Here is a 19,591-nt window from a genome sequence, read left to right on the forward strand (position 1 = left end):
GTGTGAAAGCACCCACGTGATTTACCAACTGACCTGCCTACACTGTGAAGCTTTCTATGTGGAAATGACCAGCAACAAACTGTCCATTCGCATGAATGGACACAGGCAGACAGTGTTTGTTGGTAATGAGGATCACCCTGTGGCTAAACATGCCTTGGTGCACGGCCAGCACATCTTGGCACAGTGTTACACCGTCCGGGTTATCTGGATACTTCCCACCAACACCAACCTATCCGAACTCCGGAGATGGGAACTTGCTCTTCAATATATCCTCTCTTCCCGTTACCCACCAGGCCTCAATCTCCGCTAATTTCAAGTTGCCGCCACTCATACCTCACCTGTCATTCAACATCATCTTTGCCTCTTCACTTCCGCCTCGACTGACATCTCTGCCCAAACTCTTTGTCTTTAAATATGTCTGCTTGTGAGATGTCTGCTTGTGTCTGTATATGTGTGGATGGATATGTGTGTGTGTGCGCGCGCTAGTGTATACCTGTCCTTTTTTCCCCCGAGGTAAGTCTTTCCGCTCCCGGGATTGGAATGACTCCTTACCCCCTCCCTTAAAACCCACATCCTTTCGTCTTTCCCTCTCCTTCCCTCTTTCCTGACGAAGCAACCGTTGGTTGCGAAAGCTAAAATTTTGTGTGGATGTTTGTGTTTGTTTGTTTGTATGTCTATTGACCTACCAGCGCTTTTGTTTGGTAAGTCTCATCATCTTTGTTTTTACACACACACACACACACACACACACACACACACAGATATATATATATATATATATATATATATATATATATATATATATATATATATATATATATATAAGGCAAAGAGTTTGGGCAGAGATGTCAGACGAGGCGGAAGTACAGAGGTTTGTTGAATGACAGGTGAGGTACGAGCGGCGGTAACAACTTGAAATTAGTGGAGGTTGAGGCCTGGTGGGTAACGGGAAGAGAGGTTATATTGAAAGGCAGGTTCCCATCTCCGGATTTCTGATATGTTGGTGTCAGTGGGAAGTATCCAGATAACCTGGATGGTGTAACACTGTGCCAAGATGTCCTGGCCGTGGACCAAGGCATGTTTAGCCACAGGGTGATCCTCATTACCAACAAACACTGTCTGCATGTGTCCATTCATGCAAATGGACAGTTTGTTGCTGGTCATTCCCACATAGAAAACTTCACAGTGTAGGCAGGTCAGTTGGTAAATCACATGGGTGCTTTCACACGTGGCTCTGCCTTTGATCGTGTACACCTTCCGGGTTACAGGACTGGAGTAGGTGGTAGTGGGAGGGCGCATGGGACAGGTTTTACACCAGGGGTGGTTACAAGGGTAGGAGCCAGAGGGTAGGGAAGGTGGTTTGGGGATTTCATAGGGATAAACCAAGAGGTTATGAAGGTTAGGTGGACGGCGGAAAGACACTCTTGGTGGAGTGGGGAGGATTTCATAAAGGATGGATCTCATTTCAGGGCAGGATTTGAGGAAGTCGTATCCCTGCTGGAGAGCCATATTCAGAGTCTGATCCAGTCCTGGAAAGCATCCTGTCACAAGTGGTGCACTTTTGGGGTTCTTCTGTGGGAGGTTCTGGGTTTGAGGGGATGAGGACGTGGCTCTAGCTATTTGGTTCTGTACCAGGTCGCGAGGGTAGTTGTGGGATGCAAAAGCTGTTTTCAGGTTGTTTGTGTAATGGTTCAGGGATTCAGGACTGGAGCAGATTCGTTTGCCACGAAGACCTAGGCTGTAGGGAAGGGATCGTTTGATATGGAATGGGTGGCAGCTGTCATAATGGAGGTACTGTTGCTTGTTGGTGGGTTTGATGCGGACGGATGTGTGAAGCTGGCCATTGGACAAATGGAGATCAACATCGAGGAAAGTGGCATGGGATTTGGAGTAGGACCAGGTGAATCTGATGGAACCAAAGGAGTTGAGGTTGGAGAGGAAATTCTGGAGTTCTTCTTCACTGTGAGTCCAGATCATGAAGATGTCATCAATAAATCTGTACCAAACTTTGGGTTGGCAGGCCTGGGTAACCAAGAAGGCTTCCTCTAAGCTACCCATTAATAGGTTGGCATATGAGGGGGCCATCTTGGTACCCATGGCTGTTCCCTTTTATTGTTGGTATGTCTGGCCTTCAAAAGTGTTAAGTTGTGAGTCAGGATGAAGCTGACTAAGGTAATGAGGAAAGAGGTTTTTGGTAGGGTGGCAGGTGATCGGTGTGAAAGGAAGTGCTCCATCGCAGCGATGCCCTGGATGTGCGGAATATTTGTGTATAAGGAAGTGGCATCAATGGTTACAACGATGGTTTCCGGGGGTAACAGACTGGGTAAGGATTCCAGGCATTCGAGAAACTGGTTGGTGTCTTTGATGAAGGATGGGAGACTGCATGTAACGGGGTGAAGGTGTTGATCTACGTAGGCAGAGATACGTTCTGTGGGGGCTTGGTAACCAGCTATAATGGGGCGGCCGGGATGATTGGGTTTGTGAATTTTAGGAAGTAGATAGAAGGTAGGGGTGCGGGGTGTCGGTGGGGTCAGGAGGTTGATGGAGTCAGGTGAAAGGTTTTGTAGGGGGCTTAAGGTTCTGAGGATTCCTTGAGGCTCCGCCTGGACATCAGGAATGGGATTACCTTGGAAAACTTTGTATGTAGTGTTGTCTGAAAGCTGACGCAGTCCCTCAGCCACATACTCCCGACGATCAAGTACCACGGTCGTGGAACCCTTGTCCGCCGGAAGAATGACGATGGATCGGTCAGCCTTCAGATCATGGATAGCCTGTACTTCACCTGTGGTGATGTAGGGAGTAGGATTAAGGTTTTTCAAGAAGGATTGATAGGCAAGGCTGGAAGTGGGGAAATGCCTGGAAGGTTTGGAGAGGGTGATTTTGAGGAAGAGGAGGTGGGTCCCACTGTGACGGAGGACGGAACTGTTCCAGGCAGGGTTCAATTTGGATAGTGTCTTGGGGAGTTGGATCATTGCCTCGACTGACATCTCTGCCCAAAACTCTTTGCCTTTACATATGTCTGCTTGTGTCTGTATATGTGCGGATGGGTATGTGTGTGTGCGCGCGCGCGCGAGTGTGTAGTGTCACAATGTGACAAAGGCCAAAACATCCTTCTTTATGACAGTAACATTTCCCCATGATGGTGAGCCTTGTTCTTTAATTGTTCTTCCACTAAGAGCCCTTGCTGCTGATTGTCACCAAATGCTTTCTTCTGTTCGGCCTGCAATTATCTCAGTTACTGAGCTTTTCTTCATAGTTCCACACACATGATGTTATCCTACCTGTTGTATTTGGTTACTGCCAAATTCTTTCAGCCATTTCGTCGTATCCTGACCCGTATCTTAGAGAAAACTGGCCATTGCTTTATCTGCAGCTGACTTGTTGCTGTTTTGGAATCCACTGCTCTTCTAACATGCAGACCTTGGGAATGCTGTACTGCTTGTATTCCAATTCATGTCTGTGTAGGAGATGGCTTTTATGTTACTTAATTGGAGGCATGTAATGTAGATGTTTTGAAGTACCTGGCATCTCCACCCAACAGTGTCACTTCATAACCACACTCAAGTCAAAATCTGAAAGCAGGGTTGTCAATGCAATACCACACTTAGCACTGAAAGCACACTTATTACAAACACCTACAGCCAAAACAGAAGTGACCTGGACAGAGAGAGTAGCTATTTGTATGAACAATGAGTATTCCAGAATATACAAACATTTCAAATGTACAATATTTTAGAAACCTTCCAGAAATGATAAGTAGTAAATAAGAAATAACTGCTGGTGGTCGAGTCTGAACTGGTTTCTCATAGCACGCAGCCAGTGACACTAACCGCTATGCCACACTGTAGGCGTCACAACACGTGGCAGTAGTTTCCACAGTAAATTAGGCTTTCCAGCACAAGACTCAAAACTTTTGCAAAGAGAGAAAAAGGAGTGTGCCATGCCAGCCTTTGAGTTTAGATTTTGAAACATTAAGTGATCATTTAAATTTTTCAGGTCCACTGGAAGCATAACAAAAATGAAACCTGTAGAATAGTGCATATGTTTCTGCACAATTGTGAAACAATTGTGGCATAGTACATGTTGTTTTTCCATTTAGTATTTACCGAGTGAATGTGGCAGTTCATTCTGCCAGTGCATATTGTTCTGATTGCGCTTATCTGCCTACAGATATTCTTTCTGATGACACAATATGCAAAGCAAACAAACTTTTGCATTTCAGTGCCAGAAACAGTGGATGTTATTCTTACAGTAATATAGCAGTATTTAGTTTCTGACCAAACCCTGAATGTGATACTTCCAAAAAGTTTTTCGTCTACCTTCAGGCCAACGAATTTAGAACATTAGCATCTCAGGTGTTTTGATCACCTTATTCAGTAAAATTTAACTTTTACACGAAGTCCTTCTTATAAACTTTATGAACTGGGTTTTGTTATCATAAATTCTGAATCTATTTTCAGTAGCCCACCAGCCAAAATTATCCACTACCCTACTTGTTCAAATCATCACATTCCTTTCCTTTCCTTTCCTTTCCACATCTTGCACAAAGACACATGTTTGGATAATCTGCCATGTTTGGTGGCACACAGCTGAGAAACATGTTAAGAAAAACAACTAACCTAGTAAAGAAACCTGTGGTACCCTCACACTTTACAGCACACATATCAGATACTAACCTGTTGCTTGTTATTGACACTGTCCTCCAACCTTCCTATTTTTATTTTCTAAATGTAAAAGGATCATCATTCAAGCATTCTCCCCTCTCCCCTTTTTGTAATGGTGCAACTTCTGAAATATGGTAGCATAGTCCAGACAGTCAAATACCCTGCTAAATCAAAACAACAGACCTACTGCCCTCATTAATATCATTTATCCTTGCAAATGCCTCACATAAACAAAAGAAAGAACTATATTTTCTGCGGATGCTCTTTTCATGAAGGCAAACAGCAAGTCTGATGAATGACAGGTAATGAGACGTGTTACTACTATTATACATTGCCTTCTCTATGCCTTTTGAAAACATGGGTAGCATTAGCTCTTTCTCCTTTTCTATGAAGTAGTTTTATTAACCTGTATTTTAATTTGTCTGGAAACAGAATGTGTACACAGACAGGGCAGGGGGGAATAAATTCACGGATTTTTCTCAAATTTCCCGGTCAAACTACACTTTCTCCATGTTAAGAGACAACGTACTTTCTCTATGAACAAACTTATCGATCATTTGGATGTTAAAGGTTTTATACACCAGCACCTTATGAGAGAGAGAGAGAGAGAGAGAGAGAGAGAGAGAGAGAGAGAGAGAGAGAGAAAGGGGGGGGGGGGGCTAGGAAAGATATATATATTTTTTTAACGTGCAACAGCTTCTATGCTGCATATTTTCATATTACAAAAGTATAAATACTACCACCAAACACAGCATGTTGGTTTCCAAAATATGAAATCGAGATTGCGATGTGCTTTTGTCAGCGAATCATCACTCGTCATGATCTCGCCACCTAAAAACAGCAGATATTCAGAATATAGGACACGTGATGTAGTCAGCCAATAGCAACATAACTGTTAAATAGCAAAGTTAATGGCATATAGCTACAAGTAAAGCTAAGCTTTCACGTATAATATTGGTCTTTTTTGCATGTGTTACCTTTTAAGATATATTAAACACAATTGGGTCAGTAAAATTTTAAATGATGACATAAATGTCTGGTCTTATGGGCCCGAAATTTTTATAAGTGGCTAGGTCCTCAAATTTTTAAGTTTTAAATGAGAGTCAAATGCTCCATGATTGAAGAAATTAATCACAAATTCTCATGTGTAACATAATTCATCATGCATGAAAGGAAATTTACTTTAAAAGTAATGCTTCTCAGAGCAGCGTTAACAATATTTTCCTGCGACCAGTAAGATGTATATTCATTTGAACAGTTGTCGGAGAGCGTCAAAGAAACAAGTTTTACTGCACATGCACAGCTACAATGACACAGGAAGCCCGTACTTGGTGTTTGCTCTGTTCGTACACTTTTCATCGTGTTTCTGTTTGGAATTTCATGTGTTGTGGGGCATTGAGTGACCATATCTGCACTGCGCCATGCTGTTCAGAGGGGACACGTGGAGCTATTGTACTAAGGTCAACTGTTTTATTATATCTTATCCAGCCTGGAAAGCAGTCCTTGGCATAATATCCATTTCAAAACTAGACTCTACAACTCAAAGCACCGAACAAATTTCTTGGTAAAGGCGGAAGGGGAGGGTGGGGGAATCACAGTTTGTATACTCCAAACAAACTTTTCAAACAGTATAAAAAAATGACACGGTTATTTATTAAGTCTAGAAACTGTATACCTGGGAGTTTATATTTTGTTCTAGGAGTAAATATAAAGCCTTGTGGGGAGCCACAATGGATAAACATGGTGTGCTGCCCGTCTATACTTTACTGAAGAATGGTGTTCTGTAAATTTAAGACATAAACAATTCAGAGTAAGAAATAACAGCAAGCCTAGAGGAGGTACCAGACAAGTGTTGAAACATGTATTGTGAACGAAAAACGTTGTGTTTCACAAAATACAAGTATGTAAAATTTGCTGCAGCTCTCAAGATGTCAGTTTTCTTGGAGTGCCAGTACTGCTCTATCTCATGTTTGATTCTTTATCATGGCACAATGCCACACATACCAGAAGTTGAAAACGAGCACTTGAAATTCAGTGAATAGATGAACCTAGCCAGTAGTGTGGAATGGAACACTTTGTTTCATGAATTGACAGCCTCTCGGGAAAGATGAATAAAAGAAATACCGTTTAGTAAACCAACAAAAATAATTTCATTGTTCTACAAAGCGAGTATAATTACTTTTACGGAAGCTAGAAATCTACTCTGTAGGAATCAGCATGGGTTTTGAAAAAGATGATTGTCTGATACCCAGCACGCGCTAGACGTCCACGAGACTCAGAGGGCCATAGAGACAGGTTCCCAAGCAGATGCCCTGTTTCTTGACTTCCGCAAGGCACTTGATACAGTTCCCCACAGTCGTTTAATGAACAAAGTAAGAGTACATGGACTATCAGACCAATTGTGAGATTGGACAGAAGAGTTCCTAGATAACAGAACGCAGCATGTCATTCTCAATGGACAGAAGTCTTTTGAAGTAAGAGTGATTTCAGGTGTGCCGCAGGGGAGTGTCGTAGGACTGTTGCTATTCACAATATATATAAATGACCTTGTAGATAACATCAGAAGTTCAATGAGGCTTTTTTCGGATGATGCTGTAGTATATCGAGAGGTTGTACCGAAATTCAGGAGGATCTGCAACGAATTGACGCATGGTGCAGGGAATGGCAACTGAATCTCAGTTTAGACAAGTGTAATGTGCTGCGAATACACAGAAAGAAATATCCTTTATCATTTAGCTACAATGTAGCAGGTCAGCAACTGGAAGCAGTTAATTCCATAAATTAGCTGGGAGTAGGCATTAGGAGTGATTTTGAAGAATCCTTAGGAAATGCAGTCCGAAAACAAAGGAAGTAGGTTACAGTACGCTTGTTCGTCCACTGCTCGAATACCGCACACCAGAGAGGGATCTGTACCAGACAGGGTTGATAGAAGAGAGAGAGAAGATCCAACAGAGAGCAGCGTGCTTTGTTACAGGCTCATTTAGTAATCGCGAAAGCGTTATAGAGATGACAGATAAACTGCAGTGGAAGACTCCGCAAGAGAAACGCTCAGTAGCTCGGTAGGGGCTTTTGTTGAAGTTTCGAGAACATACCTTCACCAAGGAGTCAAGCAGTATACCTCGCGAAGAGACCATGAGGATAAGCTCAGAGAGATTAGAGCCCACACAGAGGCATACCGACAAACTTTCTTTCCACGAACAATACAAGACTGGAATAGAAGGGAGAACCGATAGAGGTACTCAGTGTACCCTCCGCTACACACCATCAGGTGGCTTGCGGAGAATGGATGTAGATGTGGATGTGTATGTAGAATTAATGCTCGATTGCTAATGAGAAGGAAACAAAATCAGAAAATTGAAACTAATAACATATTTTAGTCTTCCGTAATTCTGTGGGTGTGTTTTAATTCACTCGATAGTTCCCTGCCACAAAAATTCATTTTGGTTTCATTTGAGGTGAGGTTGTAAATGAAGAGAGAACAGCAAAATCATGAAACAAACACAGGTCCTGTGGAGACTACTCGCCACTACAATTCTGACTGCTTGCATGCATGAATTTGGCAGCTTGGGAGCAGCAAAAAAATTTTTGCGGGTAGCCTCTGGGTGCTTGCAGCTACTGCTTATACAACTAACTGCCCCACTTCAAGTAGTGAGAAGCAGGAAACGGTGCTGCTCACATGCAGCTTCAGCTCTGCGCATGTGCATGAGCCCACTGGTGACAGCTCAAATAAACCCGATTAAAACAGTTGTGATGTCATGCTTGTACCAACGAAGTTTCATTTCAACTTGTCAACTACTGAAAGGAAATGGTTGTTGTAATAAAGTATTGCATAGCTTTTGCCGTAAATTCTTTGACACATTTCTCTGTCGGAAATCGCTTGTGTGTGTGCGCCCTATGTTTTGTTGTTGTAAATGGCGCACTTTCTTTACAACTTAAGTTTTATATTGGTGTTTTTCTCTTGTTTTTGTTTTATTGCTGCATTAGCTGGCTAAGATAAAATTCTTTGTTAGAGCATCAGTTCTTATCAGTCAAGATTACAAAAAATTAAATGAAAACTGAAACAATGAAAAATTCTTGGAATTATAAAAAAAATTCCTGGGTTTTTCCCAGTTTTCTCCCTGATGAAAAAATTCTCAGGTTTTTCCTGGATTTTCCAGGGCTTAACACACCCTGGGAAACTGACTGTGTCTGATATATACATTGCACAAATGACTGAACACAGGAAAAAGTATAAGGTTTACTGATCATTAGTCTACTAGATATTTCATGATTACCATGTGGGTCTTTACTTTGCAATGATTTGAAAGTCGATTCAAGTTCCTGTATGCTTGTTTCAAATAGCTGCATGTGACTATTATTTTGGAACACTAGCTTTTTGAAAGTTCTATATACTTGCTTGTACCAACAAAGTTTCATTTCAACTTGTCAACTACCGAAAGGAGATGGTTTTAAAAATTTTGCACAACTCTGGTAGATCGGATTGTTTTAGTTTGTCTTACGACATATTTCAGGGACGTGCACAGTGATATCCAATGTGAAACTCTTAAATTGAACTACGGCTGTCTTATGTATTACAACACATCTCCTGCTTCCAGTTGGCATTCTAATGCCATTAGTTATCCAGACTGGTTGCTTATTAGTACTGCATTTCTGCTTGTTTAGTACTGTATTTCTGCTTGTAATTTTTTGATGGACAAGAACTGTCAAGCAACGTAATAAGGGTTTGTAGAATTTATCTTTTTATAGCAGATTTGATCCTTCCATTATAACACAATGATGCCCCATGACTAAAGTAATCCTATAGTGCCCAGATATAATGGCAATATGCACCGAGCTATGATATGCTTACGTGTGTGTGTGTGTGTGTGTGTGTGTGTGTGTGTGTGTGTGTGTGTGTACGTGCACGCATGGATGCGCATCTGTTTGTTTTCTATTTTGAAAGTAGGACGTTTTGCCTGAAAGCTTAAATGTTAAGCAGCCTTTTTCATTGCGTCTTTCTGTGAATGTTATGCAGGTTACGTAGAGCACATTTTAATGGCAAGCATTTTAAGTGGGTCATGCTAATCAGAGGCTTTGAAATAGTACTAAGCAAATTACCAGATTCAATCACACCTACAGAAGTAGTAGGTTGTAAATCAACAACTGCTATTGAAATTGACAGACTAGCCAATGAAAATACACACTGGCACAAGAGACTGAAACTACTATTAGAGAACTGTTAGTTAAGGAAGTGTAGTCAGAGGAATAATACAATAAGTAGGAGATTTAGTATTAGTCAAAGCTCACGAACTGATACAGAAAAGTAATAAAGAAATTCTATCCTCTACCTGAAGAACCTTCCCTAAATCTGTTGATTGAACCTACTGGTACAAAATCTAAAAGCCCACCTCCGAATTTCTTTGATGTCTTCCTTTAATCTGAACTGGTGGGAAACTCACTCGAGCAGCACTCAAGAATGCATCACACTAGTGTTCTGAGTGCTGTCTCGTTCATAGATGAGCTGCACTTTCCCAGAATTTCTCAATAAAATGTACTTGACCTTTTGCCTTCCCTACTGCCACGTGCTTGTTTATTTTACATCACATTGCTGTCTCCAGCAGCGCACTATCAATGCTGTATTCGAATATTACAGAATTGCTTTTCATCCACCTTAACTTACATTTTTCTTTTTTTAAAAGTATGCTGCCCTTCATCATGCCAGCAAGAAATTCTACCCAAGTCATCATTTATCCTCCTACAGTCACTCCATGACGATTCCTTCCTGTACACCACAGTGTCATCAGCAAACAGCAGTAAATTGCTGCTCACTCTGTGTATCAGATCATTTATGTATATAGAGAATAGGAGTGGTACTTTCATACTTCCATGGGGCACTCCTGACTATACCCTTGTCTCTGATGACTACTCGCTGTCGAGTGCCATTACATAAGAAGTCTTCATTCCACTAACATATCTGGGAACCTATTCTGTATGCTCATACCTTCGTTAATGGTCTGCTGTTGGGCACCATGTAAAACGCTTCCTAGAACTCTAAGAATATGAAACCTGCCTGTTGCCCTTAATCTATTGTTTGAGTGAAGAACATTCCAAGTTTTGCACGAGCATGTTGTTGTTGTGGTCTTCAGTCCTGAGACTGGTTTGATGCAGCTCTCCATGCTACTCTATCCTGTGCAAGCTGCTTCATCTCCCAGTACCTACTGCAACCTACATCCTTCTGAATCTGCTTAGTGTATTGATCTCTTGGTCTCCCTCTACGATTTTTACCATCCACGCTGCCCTCCAATGCTAAATTTGTGATCCCTTGATGCCTCAAAACATGTCCTACCAACCGGTCCCTTCTTCTAGTCAAGTTGTGCCACAAACTCCTCTTTTCCCCAATCCTATTCAATACCTCCTCATTAGTTACGTGATCTACCCACCTTATCTTCAGCATTCTTCTGTAGCACCACATTTCGAAAGCTTCTGTTCTCTTCTTGTCTAAAATATTTATCATTCACATTCCACTTCCATAATGGCTACACTCCATACAAATAGTTTCAGAAACGACTTCCTGACACTTAAATCTATACTCGATGTTAACAAATTTCTCTTCTTCAGAAACGTTTTCCTTGCCATTGCCAGTCTACATTTTATATCCTCTCTACTTCAACCATCATCAGTTATTTTACTCCCTAAATAGCAAAACTCCTTTACTACTTTAAGTGTCTCATTTCCTAATCTAATCCCCTCAGCATTCCATTATCCTCGTTTTGCTTTTGTTGATGTTCATCTTATATCCTCCTTTCAAGACACTGTCCATTCCGTTCAACTGCTCTTCCAAGTCCTTTGCTGTCTCTGACAGAATTATGTCATCGGCGAACCTCAAAGTTTTTACTTCTTCTCCATGAATTTTAATACCTACTCCGAATTTTTCTTTTGTTTCCTTTACTGCTTGCTCAATATACAGATTGAATAACATCGGGGAGAGGCTACAACCCTGTCTCACTCCTTTCCCAACCACTGCTTCCCTTTCATGTCCCTCGACTCTCATAACTGCCATCTGGTTTGTGTACAAATTGTAAATAGCTTTTCGCTCCTTGTATTTTACCCCTGCCACCTTCAGAATTTGAAAGAGAGTATTCCAGTTAACGTTGTCAAAAGCTTTCTCTAAGTCTACAAATGCTAGAAACGTAGGTTTGCCTTTCCTTAATCTTTCTTCTAAGATAAGTCGTAAGGTTAGTATTGCCTCACGTGTTCCAACATTTCTACGGAATCCAAACTGATCTTCCCCGAGGTCCGCTTCTACCAGTTTTTCCATTCGTCTGTAAAGAATTCGCGTTAGTATTTTGCAGCTGATAGTTCGGTAATTTTCACATCTGTCAACACCTGCTTTCTTTGGGATTGGAATTATTATATTCTTCTTGAAGTCTGTGGGTATTTCGCCTGTCTCATACATCTTGCTCACCAGATGGTAGAGTTTTGTCATGACTGGCTCTCCCAAGGCCATCAGTAGTTCTAATGGAATGTTGTCTACTCCCGGGGCCTTGTTTCGACTCAGGTCTTTCAGTGCTCTGTCAAACTCTTCACGCAGTATCTTATCTCTCATTTCATCTTCATCTACATCCTCTTCCATTTCCATAATATTGTCCTCAAGTACATTGCCCTTGTATAAACCCTCTATATACTCCTTCCACCTTTCTGCCTTCCCTTCTTTGCTTAGAACTAGGTTGCCATCTGAGCTCTTGATATTCATACAAGTGGTTCTCTTCTCTCCAAAGGTCTCTTTAATTTTCCTGTAGGCAGTATCTATCTTACCCCTAGTGAGACAAGCCTCTACATCCTTAAATTTGTCCTCTAGCCATCCCTGCTTAGCCATTTTGCACTTCCTGTCGATATCATTTTTGAGACGTTTGTATTCCTTTTTGCCTGCTTCATTTACTGCATTTTTATATTTACTCCTTTCATCAATTAAATTCAATATTTCTTCTGTTACCCAAGGATCTCTATTAGCCCTCGTCTTTTTACCTACTTGATCCTCTGCTGCCTTCGCTACTTCATCCCTCAGAGCTACCCATTCTTCTTCTATTTTGCAGTCTAAATAAATGCTGGTCTGTGAATGACACACTTAGCAATAGGATCTGAATTTTCTTTGGTTCTTGGCCAGATGTTATATGCTTTGCACATCCATCTTTTTACAAATGCATGAATTTTTACAATTTTTGCCTGTCGTCATTTGCTTTTACTTTTTGAACCACAAGTGCAGCATTCTGCTCCCTCAGCATTTTCTAGATTTTTTGGGTAAACCACGGTTGGTCTTTTCCCATCTTAATCTGCTTATTCGTCATGTACTTTTCCACAGTGTAATATATAATGCGTTTAAACTCTGCCCATAATTCTTCTACATCCATCATACTGAAATTAAATTATGTACATTTTCTAAGTCAGATACTAACAACCGCTTAGCTAGTAAAAATTCTCTCCTAGTCTTCCTGAAGGATTTATTAATTTTAGTAACCATTGTCACAATGATGGTATCATCATCACTAATTCCTGTCTCTATACTGACACAGTCGATAAGGTCAGGCCTGTTCGTAGCTATGAGGTCTAAAATATTTCCACTAAAAGTGGACTTTCGAAGTATCTGTTCAAGGCAGTTTCTGAAAAACTGTTTTCTCTGTACCACCAGCAGTGAATCCATAGACATCCCAGTCTACACTTGGTACACTGAACTTGCCTTCAAGTAACACTTCATGATCTGGGTCTTTCCACAATACTGACGGTAGACTTTCTCTGAATGATTCTATGGCAGAATCAGATGCCTGATAAAAAGATCTGGAAAATTAACTTAAGAAACTAGATATGGTAATGGCATCTGCCTAACTTCACCATCGGACCCAATTTTTGGCATAATAGAAGAAAAAGTCAACTGCAATGAACACACCTCCTCCTTTGGCATCTAACCTGTCTTATTGATACACAACGCGTGTCCATAATTGAAGTTCCACTTTCAAAACACTGTAGAAAGAGAACTACAACTCAGAATAACATCAAAAAGAGCATATTATCGATGGAGGGGGAAAGGTCATGTGACAAAAACCTGACCAACAAATGATGCTGTAAGCATCCGAGATGCCCAATATGACCATCTCCAAGAAGGATCATGTTCTGCTGGTAAAGCTCTTTTTACAAGAATTGTGACTATGCACCACTAGCCCCAGGAAGTTCCAGACACTCAAGGGTATGAAAAAAGCCATTGGTCCCATGTCTGATAAGAATCTAGAGAAAATAATTACAAAATTCAAAAAGACAATTTCTTTGAAGTGCTATGTGGCAGAGGGAGGAAAGCAGTTGATCTGACGTCTGTCGAAGATGCGGCCACAGCATTGAAAGAGGGGCTGAACGGTGGTGTGCAAACATTCAATGCACGGGGAATTGCCCTAATGTTTTACACGCCTGCGAAAATGATGCATAAAATGCTAAGAAACATCCTGCATTGCTATCCATACAAATATCAATCATTTTCAGGAGTTGCTGCCTGCTTACCTCCCAGCAAGGTAAATGTTCACTATGGAATTTCTTGCTCACTTGGAAGTACGCAATAAATGGCCATGGAACATCCTGTGGACAGACGAAGCTCATTTCCAGCTCCAAGAACATGTCAATGCACAGAACTGCAGAATATGGATAATGGACACTCCACATGCACATCAACCGATATTGCTTCATTCTGCGAAGGTGACTGTGTGGTGCTGGTTAATGGCATTGTTTATTGTATGGCCAAATTATTTTTTGAGGAGATGAGTCCTGCAGGTCCTGGTACCTGTACCATCACTGGTTAATGCTATGAAACACTCTTGCACACCATCATTCCACCCCTTCAACATTGTGGATGCATGGGTAGGATCATTTTTATGCGCAATGACACCCCTCTGCACATTGCATAGCCCATCAAAATGGCTGCTCCAGAGGTATTTTGGAAATTCTAGAATTATTAGCCATTCAGATCACCTGAATCCTTGCGACTTTTGGCTGTGGCATTATCTGACAGATGTTGTGTTCACTGCTCTACTTATGACCGTAGCTGAACTGGAGGCATGCAGTCGGCAGCACATTCTGAACGTGACCCAGGAGACACTCCAATTCATTGTGGAACATGCTGTTCCTCAATTTCACCTAGCATAAAACCATGTTGAACAGTAAAAATGGTGTAATGAGCAACTCAAACCACAGTCATCTTATTGCAATTCATCTGTAATTTGGAGACAACCCCATTTATGTTACGACTATTAAAATTCAATCTATTGGCAAAATTTTTGTTACTTCCCTCCCATAGTGGTACATAGTACCCTCTGATGTGCACCATATGATGGCTTGCGGAGTGAGAATGTATTTACGTATCTATGTCGGTGTAGATATAATGAAGTTGCTGCTTCCCCTGTACTACCCTCTGACTTATCAAGGGGAGTCCTACGATTCTTTATCACATAATGCAGGTACAGGAATCTGTGGAAGATCGTCAACAGAATCAATGGAGCCTTTGGTTGAGACCATCAACTCAGCTCCAAACCAAAGGACCCTGATAAATTCTGGTAATGCTGCTGCAAATTGTGACCACTGCTTGCATCCCAATGAGCAAGGCCAGCAGTCCTCATCTCCTCCCACAGCCACCCAATCAAACTGAAGATGGTCTCAGAACACAAGTGACAGACATCACTGGTGTCAATGCGAGAGAGAACTTGCAGCCAACTGCACCTTGTATGCTCGATAGGTGAAGGCAGTGCCTCCTCCACATCTCGGATAAGAAACGACGAAAGACCTTTATTATTAATATCAGACTGGATATAAATTCAACACTGTCTGTTTTAGTTTACCTGTTATTACAGCAGAAATTTTGAAGTTTTATTTAGGGAGATTCACATGAATAGTTTTTGTTTCAAATTTCTGTACTCTTGGTGTTCAGTCACTACATTTGACCAAGTCACTGGAGAATGGTGTCCTCTTGGAGATATTTGTACCTGAGGGACAATGGTCCTCAAAGGCAACAGTACAATCACCATAGAGAGGAAGATAAGAACAATGTTGTGAATGGACTCTCAGTCTGTTGGCTGGGGGTCAACTTGTGGCTGCATGCCACATAAAATGGAAAAAAAAATTGTATTTTTGACTTGTGAAGCTTAATTGTGAATAATAAATGATTATCTCAGCTGTTGTCATTCATTACAATCCGAATAGATCCGAACCATTATACAGTCTTCCTAAATTCATGGTTCTCCAGTACATTTACGCTTTATATTTTCATCTGCGGATGCCAACATTTTGGACCTCCAAGGTCAGATTGTGATGGATTTGATAAAGTAATGTGACACTTTGAATATTACTATCAAGCGAGAACAGCTGCCCAAGATCATGGATAAGTATGAGAACACGCAGTCAAATTTTTTAACAGTGATGTAACACAATTCTGGCATTTTTATGAAATTTTAGTGAGTCTTGCATAAATAGTGAGGAACTAGAGGCTATTGCTAAGTACCATCATTTGTTGAGTTAACAGGTGAAGCACAAATTGTAATTGCTCATCATTCAGGACTAATATTAACTTTAAGGAGCCTTTGATTTGGTCTGTAACAGATAAAACAATTGCAGACTATTGCATGGCACATTAAAGAAATTTTTAACACTACCAGCAATGACAAAGACATACGCAAGTGGACATCGTGCATTACTGAATGAGGCTTTAAGCAATACGCATGTGCTGATAGCATTACAGTTACATGTCACTTTGCAAGACATAATTACATCACAGTTCTTTATAGAAAGAATTGAACACTCCAGGAGTGTTTGAAGCCAATCTGAGTTCGAACAGCTTGCCGACACTTAAAGAAACGTGCTTTTCTTGAAAATAAATGTAAATCTTTAGAAACTGTAAAGGCTAGAGTACCATCACGTCAATGCATAAACATCAGAATGCATCCAACCCCAAGCAGTTTGAATATTCAAGACAGATTTATGTCGCTATTAATGTTACATCTGTCATGTGCAACTAGCCTCAAGTATTGCATAAGTCCTGCAAATTCAGGCAATCTATATGCAGTGAACGCAAAGTTGTGATGCGCTACCAACCTATGCTACAATTGTCTCATGAGTGATCATAGGGCTTCTAACTGCAGAACTGTTAGCTGCCAAGCTTGAGGAAAACAACACCACACATTATTACATGCAGAATCACAATGCACAAAAGATGGAAGAAGGAAGGATTGTCCAAGTGACATGCAATAAGAGCACAATGATAAATTTCACTCAAGCATATCGAGTTGCTATTAAATGACGGTCTGCCCAGGCAACAGCATGCTCTGCTCCTTGCAGCAGCAAGAAATAAAACATCAAATCTCTGTACAAGTGGGTTCTGGCAGAAGCATGTCATGTGGTTTGTTGATTTTTTTAATTTTGCCAAAGTTAACTGACAGCTTGCTACAACAAATGACTGATCCTAGTATGCGGAACTTGCTGAATTTACAACTTGCTGATTGAGAGTTTTGGTCAACTGGAAGGATTGAAGTATTGCTAGGAGCAGACTACTGCCCACACATTGAAAAGTCAAGGACTATCTCCATAAGAGCAGATCATTCTTTACTTAAACTGAAATAGGTTGTATCATATCAGGAAAGTATCAAATGGAAGAGTACACCAGTTTGCCACAGTGGCCTGCTGTGTAGTGATTTGTAAAAACCAACATTGGCGTAGACACATTTCATTCTGCATGACAGAAGAATTACACCAAGGTACAATGATAAAAGAAAAGGAACAGTATGAAGTACACTTTCTGGACCACACAACGAAGGATTCCACAGGCAGATTTGTTGTCCACCTTCCATTTTGCGAACAGCCAAGTCAATTAGGCAGTTCTTCCCACATTGCGGCAGATGCTTCTCTCAGATTGAGCAGAGACAATTGAGAGAACCAAAGCTTAGGGGAAGCTACACTGAGTCCATGAGGCATTGTGAAGACATTTGTGGGGTATCTTGTGTAGGATATACACGAAATCACAACAGCTATGGTATGGAACAATGTATGTACAGTGCAAAACACAGCACACCTGATATCATGATGAGTATTCCCTGCAGACATGCAAGGAAACAACATGTCATGGGACCAGCTTGTTTTCAAGAAGACATCATTTCATCTCACGGCCTGTATTAGGCACCTCTAACGTTTCTGCATTTCAGTACATGCCGAAACCTGTACAGTGACAATGGGACAAACTTACTTCGAGCTAGTTAGGAACCCCATGAATTAAAAGCTGCTGCAAGCACTGATTACCTGCAGAGACAGGTGAAAAACTTTATGCGCAAAGAAGGCACAGACTGGCACTTCATTCCTCCAGCATCACCACACTTTGGTGGAATATGGGAAGCAGGAGTGAAGTCCTTGAAGTACCAATTGCGGCAAGTGATGGGAACTGTATGTCCAACATCTGAAGAGTTGACAACCTTGACTTGAGAAATTGGGGCTTGCATGAACTCTTGTGTCACAATCTCGTGATCCTTCTGATCCTTGATTCTTCACCCCAGGTCATTTCCTGATTGGAACCACAGTCACAAGCATCCCTCAGCCAGGTCTCGATACAGCCAACCTGAGCTTGCTTACAAGGTGTGAACTACTGCAGCAAGGGTTCTAGATCTCTTGGCGGTGCTGGTCATCTGACTACCTACATCACCTGTAGCAGAATACCACATGGACAGTCCCCAGTGTGAATGTGCCACGCCTATGCCAAAAGCTGACCATCAGCGAAGACGTACACTCTGGGTGCAATGAGATGGTGTGAGTGGCCACTATTCGCACACAGCAAGGGGTTTTCACGAGACCACCCTGCATCAATGTTGTTTACTGGGTGAAGTGATACAAAAGTGGAAGTGTATGTGTCTTTTGTATGTCTTCTTTTCTTGTCCTCAGAGGGTTTCATAATTTTTTTTATGTTTCAATGTATTTTTTGTTTATGCAATTGTTATTTTCAGGCACCACTTACAAACTCTATGGACACACCTGATTAAAAGACAGAATGATTCTGTATTTTCTTGTGTTCTTTTCCATGATTTAGCAGGACTTGTGTTGCTTGTATTACACTGGAAAGAAATTAATATGCCTTTGGGTGCCGATATATCAGCTGCTACATTCTACCAAGCCACTGGAGAGTACTACCCTCTCCGGAGATGTCTGTACTGGGAGGGACAATGGTCAGCAAGCTATCCGTCCAATGACACATAACAGTACACTTGCCACAAAGAAGAAGAGAAGAACAATGTCGTGAACGGACTCTCGGTCAGTTGGCTGTCCTTAGCTGTTTTGACTTGGGGAACTTAATTGTGAATAATAAGTGTTTATCTCAACTGTTGTCATTCATGACAATCTGAATGGACCCAAACTATTAAATGGTCTCCTTAAATTCATGGTCCTCCAGTACATTTATACTTTATGTTTTTTTCTGTGGAGCTGCACTCAGCATTGATTATAAACAAGCAAACGTACTATCTTATCACATTGAAATGACTTTTGCTAATATTAAAAACGATTTTGATTATGTCGTTCAATGATTTATTTATGTAACGTGTTTGGTTATATTTCTGCTTGTATTTTATAATTTCTGTTTGAGATATTCGTTGGGCTTTGTGTGGTGTCTGAAGTGTATCTAAACATAATGAAAGAAGAAAGAGTGGTATTTTTTTCCCCATTTTCTTTTGACAATAAACTTCATTACCTTATATCAGCTTTTGGTAAATTCTACAGAATACTAAGAACCACAGAAATAATATTTGTGAAACAGCAAATGAAATTTGACAAGCAGACTACATTCAGCTTCTTTTTAATTAGCTTCTTCTGTCTGTGATGATACTGAGAGAGCGGGTCGTACCGAGCAGACATGACAATGCCCTGTAGTAAAAATGCTTAAGTGG

At 41.0% G+C, this 19,591-nt stretch overlaps 1 protein-coding gene across 5 annotated transcripts in view; it reads right to left on the reverse strand.

Annotated features, from left to right (window-relative positions):
* Positions 1 to 19,591, reverse strand: part of LOC126263191 (E3 SUMO-protein ligase PIAS3) — a 266,664-nt gene that overhangs the window by 36,623 nt on the left and 210,450 nt on the right. The gene's annotated exons all lie outside the window — the stretch shown is intronic.

This window comes from Schistocerca nitens, chromosome 6, assembly GCF_023898315.1.
Source record: "Schistocerca nitens isolate TAMUIC-IGC-003100 chromosome 6, iqSchNite1.1, whole genome shotgun sequence".
In the NCBI taxonomy this organism is placed as follows: Eukaryota; Metazoa; Arthropoda; class Insecta; order Orthoptera; family Acrididae; genus Schistocerca; species Schistocerca nitens.